We start from the raw sequence: 12,687 nt of genomic DNA, 5'->3' as shown, positions 1-12,687 counted from the left end.
AAATTGTGCGAATAAGTTGGAAGTACTGGGAAATTGTGAATTCAACAATCAAGTTTGACAACTATGGGGAAAAAGAGAAATAAGCGTGGGTTGGGTTTGCCAAATGTTAAGGCCCATCGTGAAAAATTGAAATTAACCTACCGTGCAAGAGGTAGGGCGAGTTTACCTAAGTATTTGTTCCAGCATTTGGTGTTAGACCCAATTCCAGAAGAGTCAAGTTTTGGAAAAGGATCAAGTTCAAGTTCTGCAAACCCCCTACCGGACTAATTGAGCCGATGAAAACTATCACTTCTGGACGAAATTTACAATCGGAACTGCTCAAAGGTTCGCGCTGGATTGTTGACCTGCCGTATCTTCTTGAAAATTACAAGAAGCTCGTGATTGGCCACATGTGAGTTTATTTGTTTATTTTAGGTCCTCTAATGAATGCTAGTAGCCTACAAGGAACTGCCATAGCTTATGTGGTAGTTCCTTGAATAATATTGAGCCAGTTATATTGTAACTAGTCCCCAGTTCTATTATAAGTTCCATATCTATTGTATCAATTATAACTAGTCAATAATATTTGATAGTTCCAGGCCCGTCATTTCAGCTTTTTCAGGGGGGGGGGGCAAGCCACTTCGGTTAAAAATCATGGAAATATTTTCGGCCCGCCGGGCCGAAACCGTCACCAAACTTTATTATGTTAGCAGGAGGTCTCGAGCTACATACGACACGGCGCCTAATTTTAGGTTTAGGGGGAGGGGATGGGCGAGGGCCTATGTGCATTATACGGTTAATGGGCTTTAGAACAGTGGCATTTATTTCGAATATTTATGATTTGGTTAAGAAAGATATTAAAATTACCTGGATAGGCTACCCCAGCTCTCATCCTGCCAGAATCATGATTCATTATTTGCTATTTTTATATCTTTTCTACCAAGAACCGTTTTTGCCAGTGTAAGAATACAAATTTAGTTGATTTTTCAAATATAGGCATAATAGAGACGGGATATACTGGTTTTAATCAAAAAGAGGAGAATTCCTAAGTCATCTATGCCGGGCACAAATTCAGATAAGCTGATAAACTTAAGGCAGACAGGATTAGAAGACATGCGTAGGATCAGATGTATACATTTAGTAATTCATTTGTAGTTTTCCAAAGCCATTTTATTCCATAATTAATCACCTAATTTAATCGCCTAACCATTCAATCGCCTACCTATTACACTCCGTGAAAATATCTATCATAAAATGTAACTAATATTGAAAGCGTAAGGAACCCCTGGAAGTCACCCTCTTCGAGTTTGTTTACTCAAATATGTGTGAAATCTGATATCTTTGTGTTTGAGCCTTTTTGCCGACCAGGAAAAGGGATCGAATCAGCCAAAACGGCTTTGGACTGGCGTCCCTCCTTAAGTCTATCAGTTTGGGTAAATCAGTCCCATAAAGTCGATAAATAGAGGAGGCGAGGGAGAGCAACTGCTGTGTAAAGCTTTGCAAGGATCATTTGGTTCAGGCTAAACTTGGGGGAAACAAGTCTGCTGTAACTTGATCGAATGCTCTTGGTAACTTTCTCGATTACCAGTAAACGGGAACTTCTAATATCTTGACCGTAAGTTATTACTAAATATATCATAGGCTTTCCCGGTGAAGCTCATGCTTGCCCATCCGTCACACAACCGTGAACAAGTGTTCATTTTTTTATTTGCTGTCGGACTAATTCCAAATACTCGGTATTTTGTGGGTTGACCTGTAAATGAACACTATCATATCCAATTATCAATCGGTCAATATTGTCTTGTAAAGAGATTAGATCGCAGCTTAGCATCAGCAAATCATCTGCATACGAAAGAAGACTAAGGTCACAACGTTCAATGCTAAATCGTCCCATTATATTTTTTGCTATCCCAGAAGTATGAGTGTTAAAAAGGATAGGGCTTAAAATAAATCCTTGTCGAAGACCTCGGACGAGCTTAATTGAGTTGTTCGTTTGATTTCCAGAGAGCCGAACATTCACAAAACTAGCTGAGTACCAGTAAAATAGAAGCGCAACTACATGTGCACCAACTCCACGTTCAAGTATATTCAGGAAAACCTGCGACTGCACAACTGAGTCAAATGCCCCCCGTGATATCCACAATGTCCATAAATAATAAAGATCCCATTCTATGGGTTTTTTTTCGATAGCTTTTATTAATAATCTGTGCAAAAACGTGCAACTAAGATTTAGGCGGAATCCGAACTGCTGGATATCTCTGGGAACAGAAGAGGTTCAAGAACTTTGCTGAGGATACTGGAAATCTAATTGGTATCCTGATCACTCATTAAGGTTTTTGCCCTTCTTTGGAATATTTGACAAAACGCCAGCTTAGAAAGATCTGGGTACCAAAGATCTGGCATATAGGCCATATTGACAACATGGCATCGCATAGTATATTTCAATCTTTATATCTCTTTACCTTGCATTAATTACAAGTATAATAGGAATTAATAATGCAGAAATGTTGTGTATGTATTAATTAGAGACAATCATTGGTTAGCTGTTTCACCTCCTCGCAAAACTAAATTTGAATCTGCTATCCCTAGCACTCCCATTTCCTTTATCCAACAGTGCCTGAAAATTTCCGCTATTGCGGACATGCTCTTTCTTGAATACACATTGTCTCTTTTTATTTATTGCCTCCTTCTCTCTCCAAGTCAAAAATATAAATCCAGTTGACCTTTAATACTCCCTCAAAGTTTCAACTTGATCGCTTAAGCTTTTGCCAAGATGTTGTAAATCTTTTCAAAATATCTGGTTCATGAGTGATATCCTTCGGTAGTCGCGTCTGTCACATTTATCCCCTTTTTTAAATACTTGTACTAACACTGACATGTTCCAATCAGACGGAAAGGTTTTCTTCTCCCATATCAGACTGAAGAGGAGTTCTAGTTGCTCCTCTACAACGTGTGATAAGGCCTTCTAGAGCTAAGGAGGAAGACCATCTTTGCCAAGTGACTTAATGTATTTTAGCCGGTAGATCGTGTTTAGTATCTCTGGGGCTGAAGGTGGTATCATTTCGCTTTTATACGATGATTTTTTAGCCATTGGTAGCAGCATCAACGATACATCTTGCACGACTATATTAGGATTAAGCAGGTCTTTAAAGCTATTTTCCACTGATTAAGTTTATCTTGTACGTCGCGGATCACATTTCCTTGAGAGTTTTTTAAGGGACTGTGATAGGTGTCTCATTTTTGGATAATTCGTTGAGGGCTCTACGCATCCTTCTCGTGTCATTAATTCTAGCTGCTTTTTCTATCTCTAAGGCAAACTCATACCTAAATTGTTGGCTGGCCTGGCTGGTTTTGTGGAATGGAGTAGGCTGGTTTTAATCTGTTTACGCAGCGAATTTTTAACTGCAGTTGATGAGTTGGATGCCTGTCGTCTAGCCTTAATTATCATTACTGTTTTCTCTGAGACATAATTTTTCTTCATCTTTCCAGGAGCACAGCCTATAACTTCAGCGACCACCTTTTCAGTAGTCTGGTTTGCGAACTGGTTCTGTAAACTCAGACAGAACTCTTCTTTGACTGTTTGAATTTAATTTTTTCTGCGTCTGCCTCCCTTTTTGGGAGGTTGTCTTTTCCTCACGCTCAACTTCAGGATTATCTTTGAACCTATAGTTGTTTGATCGCTTCCAAATTTTAATCCCATGTACGCTCCTCCGTAAGCTCGAGAATCGATGACTGAGGAGCACCAACGCTGACGGTTCGATATATGGTCAATTTTGGCAGCTGTGGAGCCATCATTTGAGTGCCAAGTTTTCCTTTGAGAGGTTTTGTGTTGGAAAATAATGCTGGTGGTGGTAAGGCTATGGGATCTTGTGAACTTATGTAGTCTATCTTCATTGGAGCACCGTTGGTCGTAAGTGACCGGACAAATAATATCACAAACACTGGGATCTGTTTCGTCTACACGGGAGTTTCAATCACCCGCTAAAATCAGATAATCATATTAGAGCATTTCTGCATCGTAAGCTCCAGATCAGTGTAGAAGCATTCTTTATCAGCATCTGTTACCACTCTCGTTGGTACGTAGACAGCAATAGTAGAGATGTTGGGTATTCTTCCTTTCAATCGTAGTCTGGCTATTCTGGGGTCCCCTGGATCCCATACAAGAAGAGTTTTTTTTTGTGTAAGGTGGCCAATCATAAAGCTGACTCCATGATCACCGGATCCATCATACGCACCAGGGTTGGGGAAAATGGGGAATAATGAAGGAATTATTCACTTATCCTTATTTAACACAGCAATCATCGGAACTAAGAAGAAAGGAGTACTTCTTTGATATTGGGGTTTGTCACTGTATTGGAAGTGCCTGGAAGTAACTCTAATATAAACTTAATAGTAAGTTAAAGAAAGTTAAAAGGAAAGCGAATTACATATGAATAAAGACTGAGTGCAAAACATTGGCCTAAGACGCTGACCAGCGGTAACCTCTAGGGAATGACAGAATTCTATTCGGAAAACATTGAAAGAATAGCATATGAATTAACTTAAAGCCATTTGATACCTAAAAATCATTTTGCGAGTCTCGCCGTCGGCTGAGTGGGTCAAAGACAAAGTGTCTATCAGAGAATTTTTTCCAGTAGCCTACCACAGGGAACTCTCAAAGCTGCGAAATTATTTCAATGAAATCTCATTAAAAATCGATAGTGTATCTTGTATCAGTAGTTTGAAAAGCTAACGAGAAGCTAGATTAAAATTAAGAAAAAATATTATGTTTTACCGATTGTTGAGTACAGCTCTGTCTATTCAGTGTATTTACAGCATAAGTAATACGTCTCCTGTGTCGACATGGTTTACATGGCATGAAAGCCAGTAGCGCCACAGGGAGCTCCCAAACCCGTCAAGTTACTCAAATAAAACTTCTTTTTATCTGATTTTTAACGTTTTCCTAACAGGTATGCTAAGACATTTTTAAGGACTGCTAATTTTTAAACTTTAAAAAGGAACGTCTGCTCCGTTTAATGGGAAAAAACAAAATTTCCGCTTTCTAATGATGTAAGTTTCATTGAATCTGAATATCTCTATCTCTGGCATAAAACGGTCTTTCTACAATTTGTGAGAATATTGTTGTCGGCTTTTAGTTTTTTGTCGTTTATTCGGATAAATACATTCTAAGACCACACTGGCTATACATGACATATAAAACCAAGAGAGGAAAGGGAATAATAAGGATTGAATAATAAATGAGGAAATAATGAATAAATCTTTCTTTGAAAGAGGTAATTGAGATAAAATATATATATTTATATATATATATATATATATATATATATATATATATAAACAGAAATTTGACTATAAATAGAGACACTGGAGATATTTCCTTAAGCCCAATTTATAATACTTTAATATCAAAAGACTCAGTCAATATTTTTGCTCAGTCTAATTTAAGACAACATATCCCCATGCCCAATGAATATCGAAGTTGCAGAATGGCGAAGTCTATTGCCAGGCAACAGTTATTATTCAATCCAATTGGTGATTTTTCTTGAATTTATTTCTGGCTGTTTTTTTTTTTTATTCAGTGTTTATTCTACTTTCGTTGTGTTCACTTCCAAAGGTTTTTGATTTTTTTTTTTTTTTTTTTTTTTTTTTTTTTTTTTTTTTTTTTTAGCGCTGAGGACGACTTGGCAGAGGTTTTTGTCAAAATATTTGCTTGTTTTTCGTCTTCATGTTTTGCTACTGGCTGACAAAATCCTCGTTTTCTCACTTATTTGATTTTATTTTTCATTTATTATTTCCTTTCCTCTCTTGGTTTTCATACATTTATTCAGATCTATTATCCAAGCTCTGCAGGTCATGACAAGACTATCTTATCAATTCTAAATAGTTTGGTCTCACAAAGTAAAAGAGTTTACATTGGCCGAGATAGGGGGATTCTTTAAGGTACCTCATAACCTTAATACTGGATATAAGATCAAATTCATCACTGAAATTGTCAATCATATTCAAACTTTCAGATAGTCTGGTTTATAGCTTTTTTTTGAGTTTCTGAAAAATGAAAACACAGGAAAATTTAAGCAAACTTTGAATTGTATTCGGGGCTTCCTAATATATTACTTAACTGTTATATTAAATTAAAGTGGAATACGAATAGTGCCATTAAAGTCCTTATCATATGCTCTTTCCAGATATCATGGTCGTGTTTATGACAATGCACCCAACTTGGTTATCCCAGATATAGTTCTAGGATATACAAAAGAAAATACTAAAGGAAATCACTAAAACAATTGGATTCGTACTTCATAATGTGCAGCATGTTTCTATTAATCAGATTACGATGTTTCCCTCCATTTTTATCCAAATTCTTAAATCAGTTCAGTAAATATTTTATCCACAGTTCCATTGAAATTATTGACGCAGGATCATTGTCAACGTACAATTAGATTCAAAGATCAAGAAAACACCAAACTTGTTGATAAAGATGGCATGACGCATCATGAGATTATCAACAACGATGAAATATATCATTAGGACTGTATCTGGGACAATCAGGAAGGGGCGGTGTTACATTGTCAGAAAAGCGACTTTGATATTTGGAAAGAGTATAAAAAAAGGGGTCAAATGGTACGGTACTACTCTTTTTGTTTTACGATTCTTCCAACAGAAGAGCCGCTGAACTGCAATTTTACCCTATTAGCAAGATTACCAAGAGAAACGTTATTATAGTAAAATTGTAAGCAACAGCACTTGGGAAAGCTAAATTCCACCTGAAAGAAAACATGTTTCAACCTGATAGTTTCAACTTAATACCCTTAGCTAGTCCTGAGATATTGCAGATACTCCATTTTGACAAGCTCAGTGCAAATAGTTTCTCAAGATTTAGTTCAATATCCCCCTCAACATTTCTGAAATTTTCAAGTTAAAACCTTTAGCCGGTCCTGAAATGTCTTTTGAAATAGTTCAGTATTTCATGAAAGTTTCAACCTTGTACCTTTGGTGCTTCCTGGAATATTGCAGATGCCCCCCTTTTTTTTTAACAAACTGGATGTACAATAGTCTCGTTAGTCTTGCTCATTGGTTGTATCTTTGATACGCGATCTTCCCCTCCCAACCACGGAACTTTGCTATCTTTAGGTTTCAGTTTTAATGTCACCAGAATCTGTTAACAATTTTCAAAACTATTCGTTATCTTTAAGCTTTAATTTTAGTGTCATCAAAATCTGTTGCCAATTTTCAAAATTATTCGACATCTGTTCAAATAAAAAAAGGACTGTTTTGAGCCTGATCTATATTATATAAATGCTCTGCAAAGTCCTCGATAATGAAATTTATACCGTCCTTTGTCTGATGACTGGCAGTCTGGCTTGCATTGTTTCTTTTTCACAACTAATTTTAAAACTGGTTTTTAGCTTTCGATAATTACTAGGCATAAAACCTTTTTTTGTTCTTACATAATTGGCATATATATTAAAAAGTCGCTTAAAATGCGCAGGTTTAACCTTGTGATTAAGACGATAAGCATTAAGTGATAACCATGTTGTTGAACATTGTTAGATTACCACCTTACGACGTTGATAGCCACATTGTTAGATTATGTAATACAAAATCGTTATATGTATCAGATGATGCTTTTGAATGATGCCATCTATCTAATTTTTCTCTTGTTCAGATATGAATCTAAAACATCTACGTCAATTAAACATAGAGGTCAGTCATATACGCAGGACCATTGCCCGGATTTGGAATCTTTAATTTTTTTGTGGGGTTTTTTCTTAAGTTTTCCGATAAGTCGCTTATTTCTTTCGGTCCCCCCCCCCCCCAACAAAAAAGTTTTATTCCTCTTCGCTTAACAAATAGAGAGTATTTCGGTGGCAAACAGAACGGTTGACATGGTTTACCCAAGGGGATGCTGAACACTATCCGTTGAAGGTATGCATAACTTTGTACATCTGACTTTATGGTAACTCTAGCTTTTTTCATGTAAATGCTCGCTGTGACTCTGGTGTACAAAAACCAACGAATTGTAATGCAGTGGCACAGGTATCAATGTTGGCAACAAAAATCAATTAAAAAAAGTTGGACAGTGTGATTTACCTTTTTATACTAAAGTCCCAATACCAGCATCCAGTCGAGGAAAGTTCCTGGAAAACATAATGAATCCCACATTTTACCGAAAAACTCAGCTATCCACTCAGGTTACGCATAATAGAAATCCTCTCGAACATAGGAATGGAAAGAGGTTGGGGAAGAAATTATGAATACACAACTGACAAATATTTGAAAAAAAGATTAGGAAAAGGTATTGTTTTGAAAAATACTGACTTAACTTGAGATGCTTGTGGAAATTTGTAGTGACTTTCGACGAGCCTTTTATCAGTTTATTAGGAAAGTTTTGGCAGTTGGCTATTAAAATATCTTATAAATAATTAGAATTACATACTATTACAAATGATCATATAATTACATATAATAATTAATTACAATTACGTACTATTACAACTGATCAACTGTTACAGAAAAAATAATTTTGCACACGAAAGTTCTTTGATTTTGTGCCAAAAAAAGCCCTGTAGGCAAGGGCGTATCCAGGGGAAAAGGGGTGTGGGCGGGGGTTTGAATCCCCCCCCCGAAATGTTTGTCCGACTCGTAAAAACGTAACAAAAATGAAAAAATGATGCGTTTTTTGAAGTTTTCTTTTGTAAATCCCCCTCTCCCCCCCCCCAGAAAAATTCTGTTCACGCAAAAAGCAAAATTGAAAAGAGTGACATAAGATTGCATTCGTTCACACAAAAAACTAAATTGAGAAAGCAAAATTGAAAATAATGACTTTAAAAATAGCCCCCCCCCCCCAAAAAAAAAAGAAAAGCCACAGGAAGGCGACATTGATTGTCGCTCTTTGTGTCACAGGGCTTACTATATTTTTTATGCTATTCCTGTGTTGTATCGTTGTTTTTTTTTTTTAAAATCTACTCCTGCCCCCGGAATAAATTTTTGCTTCCGGGTCAGAGAGGAGGCTGTGCGTTACTTTATGTCGCATACAAGTCAAGACCTTCGGCAGGACATAGAAAATCAGAATCAACGCAGTATCGTTGACTAAATCTATTGATTTTGTCTCTCATCCATGGTTTTCTCTCACTTTGTATGGAATACATGGTTGTAGAAACTTGAGAGCTCTTTTGATCAAGGAATGAAAGTTCTCGATGAGCGTTTTGAAAGTTAAGATGTCCTAAGAAGGTCCAAAGCCAGCCTTCTCTGTGTGTACTTTTCTCTTTTTCTACCCAGTAACCCTCTGGCATCGCAATCAACAATATAGATATTCCTTTCACTCAGAAAGGTTCAAAACATTTTTTTTTGAATGAAGCGAGCTGAACGAGTGCTAAGACGAGGCTGCTGAAGTTTGGTGAAGCGATGCAAGAACGATCTACTTGTTAAATCAGCACAAAAACGAGCCAAAGCAAAGTTGAAGGTGAAGTCCGTGGAAAAACGAGCTAAGTCCTGACTTTGTTTAAAATGAGCTGAATTATCTTGACTCGGCTCAAAAATGGGATAAGTTGGAGGAGTAAACTCATTGCGTCAAAAAACGATCCAAGTCCTTACTCGATGGTGAAAAAAGCTAAGTCTTCACTCAGAACAACAATCAGCTGAGAAGCAATCCAAGTTTAACGGTGCAAAAAACAAGTTCAGTTTGGAAATGGTTTAAGTCGAGGCTGTAGAGTCTGGATGACTGTGTGAAAACGGTTTCAGTCCTTACTAAGTGCCCAAAACTGCACCAACACCACACTCTTATATAGGGATTCGTGTTTGTTTCAAATATGACTATTCATTTTTTCATTTGATTTGTAAATCAAAACTTCGTTAGTTTTCTTAGAAAAAATGTTTATTGGATTTTTCGTACTTGATTGTACAATAGAGTTGTTTTTGGGACATATTTCTGGCATGGATTTGAATTCAGACGAGGAAAATGAAACTGAAGTTGTACAAAATGTTCCTCGAAAAGGGTCTAAATTTAGTTTTATGAGTCATCAACCAAACTTGGTCTTGACTCATGACTCAAGGCATGTACCCAGGAGAACCTAATGGACCCAAATTCTATTGTTTTTGCTTAGTTTGCCTCTCCTTCAGCATTTTGGCAAATTTTCAGGCTGATGGATTTGAACTATATCGAGTTTGAGCATACTATAGAGTTCAACAATGATTTTGACGTGTATGATTGATCTTGTTGAGTAAAAATAACGAGAGCCAGTAATCCTGCTTATTGGGAATCCTACGACATATAGGAGGCGCAATGTTATTGCCATTCTTTTGCATATCTTTCAAATTACCTGTCTCATGGTTTAAGCAATATAACAAAAACAAAGGCTTTTCTTTCAAATATTTGGCACCTACTAATTCTCTTTTCTCTGGTTAATGAAATATTCCCAGTGTCTTCAGCAATAATGGAAAAAAACTACCTCAATTGTCTCAATGTTTTTGTTGCTTTCGGAGGACGTTCACCTTTCTTTTAAAATTGTTACGACAACCCGCCTTTGACATCATTAAAAATCATCCTAAAGAGACGCCTCGTATCATTCCTCTCATATATGGAAACATTTTCTAGCTAGCTCCTCAGTTCTTTCTGGTATCTCCGAGGGTGAAACACAGGAATTCCAAATATTCTAGGTGTAAGTACTAATTGCTTATGTAACAACAAGCACTTTCGTGAGTCACTTTCGAATGGCAGTGAATCAGGGATTTGGATGTATGTGTTTTTATGCTGCAGACTTCACACCGAACAAATAATTAAACTATGAAGTTAGAAATGTCGAAGATTTTTCATATAAACTTTTCTTTTTCAAATTTGGACTAAATTTTAGCTATATTCTTGTATACTAAAAATGTAAAAAATATCCATTGAAAAGAAGTAAATTGAGAACAGGATGTCGTGGGAGGATCAAAGGCCCAAACTGTTGAGTGAATACAGCAAAGGGGGGTGGCTAAAAGTGTAACAGTGGGCGAAGCTTTTCTTTAAATTGTATACATACGTGTCACTGCAAGGTAATAAAACCATTCTTTTGGTCAAATACCTGAAGTTTTCTTTATATCTGGAAGATGACAAAATAACTAGATGTCGTGACTCAATTTTATAGCATTTCTTTTCAACCGTCAAGTTTTTAATGTGGTATAGCTTGCTTTTGTAAATAAAGGTTAGTTTAGATTTCATGATACTTTGGAGGGCTTGATTTTTTTAAAGTAATGTTTTTGTAAGAGATTTCGATTGCTTTTGACAAAGGTCACTGTGTTTACCTGTCATTGCAGTGAACAGTTTGGATGTTGAAATCTCTGCTTCACATTGATAATTCGTGATAATTCCTTTAAACACATCTGGGCATAAAAATTAAGATAATTAAAGGCATTTCAGGACATAGCCTAAAAATAGTTTCGTTAATTTTTGCTAATTGGTTGAATTTCGAGGAAAAATTTAAATTTTTAATTTTTGTTTTTCTCATTAGAAATTCAATCAACTTTTGATTACACTTTAGTGATGAAAATATAAACTAAGCTACTTAAAAATATTTTGGTATAATTTTTGGTCACACTTATTTTTCAGATCCATATTTATTTATTAGGTAAAAAAAAAGCTAAAAGTACTCACATTTATAAATATGAAGTTTGCAACCTAAAAATTATATTTCTTTCCTGACAATCGAAATCCGAATGCATCAAATTTGGGTTTTATATATTATAGAACTGGAAGAAATTGTCTCAGCAAATAAATGTTTAATTTAACTTTCGTTTACCTATTCTCCATCGTAGATTTAAAATAAATTATTCTTATTATGTTATAATAATTCTGGTATAAGCCTAGAATTAGGGCTGTTGAGAAGCAAACATGTTAAGAAAACAATTCTTGCCACGTAATATGCAGAAAAATTATAGTCAAAAAATTTTGATTGAGATTGACTATTCTTTATCCCCAACCTCCCTTAATGTGCAAATATATAGCCCAAATTATATACTTCCATGTATTTCGCCATGCGTCTTTCTTGTTTCAACACCCGTAATCTGAATCAACTCTACCGAAATCAAGAAACGGAAAAGCAAATGGGAAAATATAATTTTAGCTATATGCTTGCACATTAGGGGGTTTGGGGTTTCGTAAAGTCTAGTGTAATTGCAATAAATATGTGTCAACTATAATTATTCTACATATTATGAAGTTAGGTCCGTAATTATAGTAGATTCGTTTTCAATATTTAGTGGTTTTCTAGCTTTTTTTTGTACCTCCCTCTTGTAATAATGAAAATAAGTTTGGTTGGCTGTTTAATATGCTTGTAGTTATTGTGTAGTTCTAATCCCCATTTAGTGGAGTTATATAATTGACGGCTGGAGGATCCAATTTCCATTTACAATGATAACCCGACTGTAAGAATCTGTTTCTTTTTTTGATTAATAACTCTATATTCAGATTGTTATTTGGATATTACAGTTGGCAATTTAACGATCATACAATCAATAACTAGTAAAAAGCAGAGAAATAAAAGCAGCAAATTTTGTAATCTAAAATGGGTTGTTTAATACAATATAATACTCTATGAAGAAATGTAGCTTCTTAATTTTAGAAATTTTGGCGAAAATATAATTTTTCGTCAGCAGTCGCACATGGGGATTTTAAATCTATTCCGAGGGCATGTCTGTTTTTTCTTAGCGGGCCAGACGATTTCAGTAATCAAT

At 35.7% G+C, this 12,687-nt stretch overlaps 2 protein-coding genes across 5 annotated transcripts in view; one reads left to right on the top strand and one right to left on the bottom strand.

Annotated features, from left to right (window-relative positions):
• LOC148956787 (brachyurin-like) overlaps positions 1-12,687 on the bottom strand; it is a 625,076-nt gene that overhangs the window by 449,453 nt on the left and 162,936 nt on the right. The window lies entirely within an intron of this gene.
• LOC148956788 (GTP cyclohydrolase 1-like) overlaps positions 373-12,687 on the top strand; it is a 45,079-nt gene continuing 32,764 nt past the window's right edge. For 2 of the 4 annotated variants that reach the window (XM_089096439.1, XM_089096434.1), the window contains exon 1: positions 373-391. The gene's annotated coding sequence lies outside the window, so the exon portion shown is untranslated. Of the gene's footprint in view, positions 392-10,596; positions 10,638-12,687 lie in introns of those variants that run through there. The other 2 variants (XM_089096445.1, XM_089096449.1) reach the window with 2 other exon arrangements.

This window comes from Artemia sp. Qi Xiang Cuo, chromosome 1 (genome assembly GCF_049724085.1).
Source record: "Artemia sp. Qi Xiang Cuo chromosome 1, ASM4972408v1, whole genome shotgun sequence".
Taxonomy (NCBI): domain Eukaryota; kingdom Metazoa; phylum Arthropoda; class Branchiopoda; order Anostraca; family Artemiidae; genus Artemia; species Artemia sp. Qi Xiang Cuo.
Note: the sequence above shows the minus strand (reverse complement) of the source record. Positions and strands in the feature narration are given on the sequence as shown.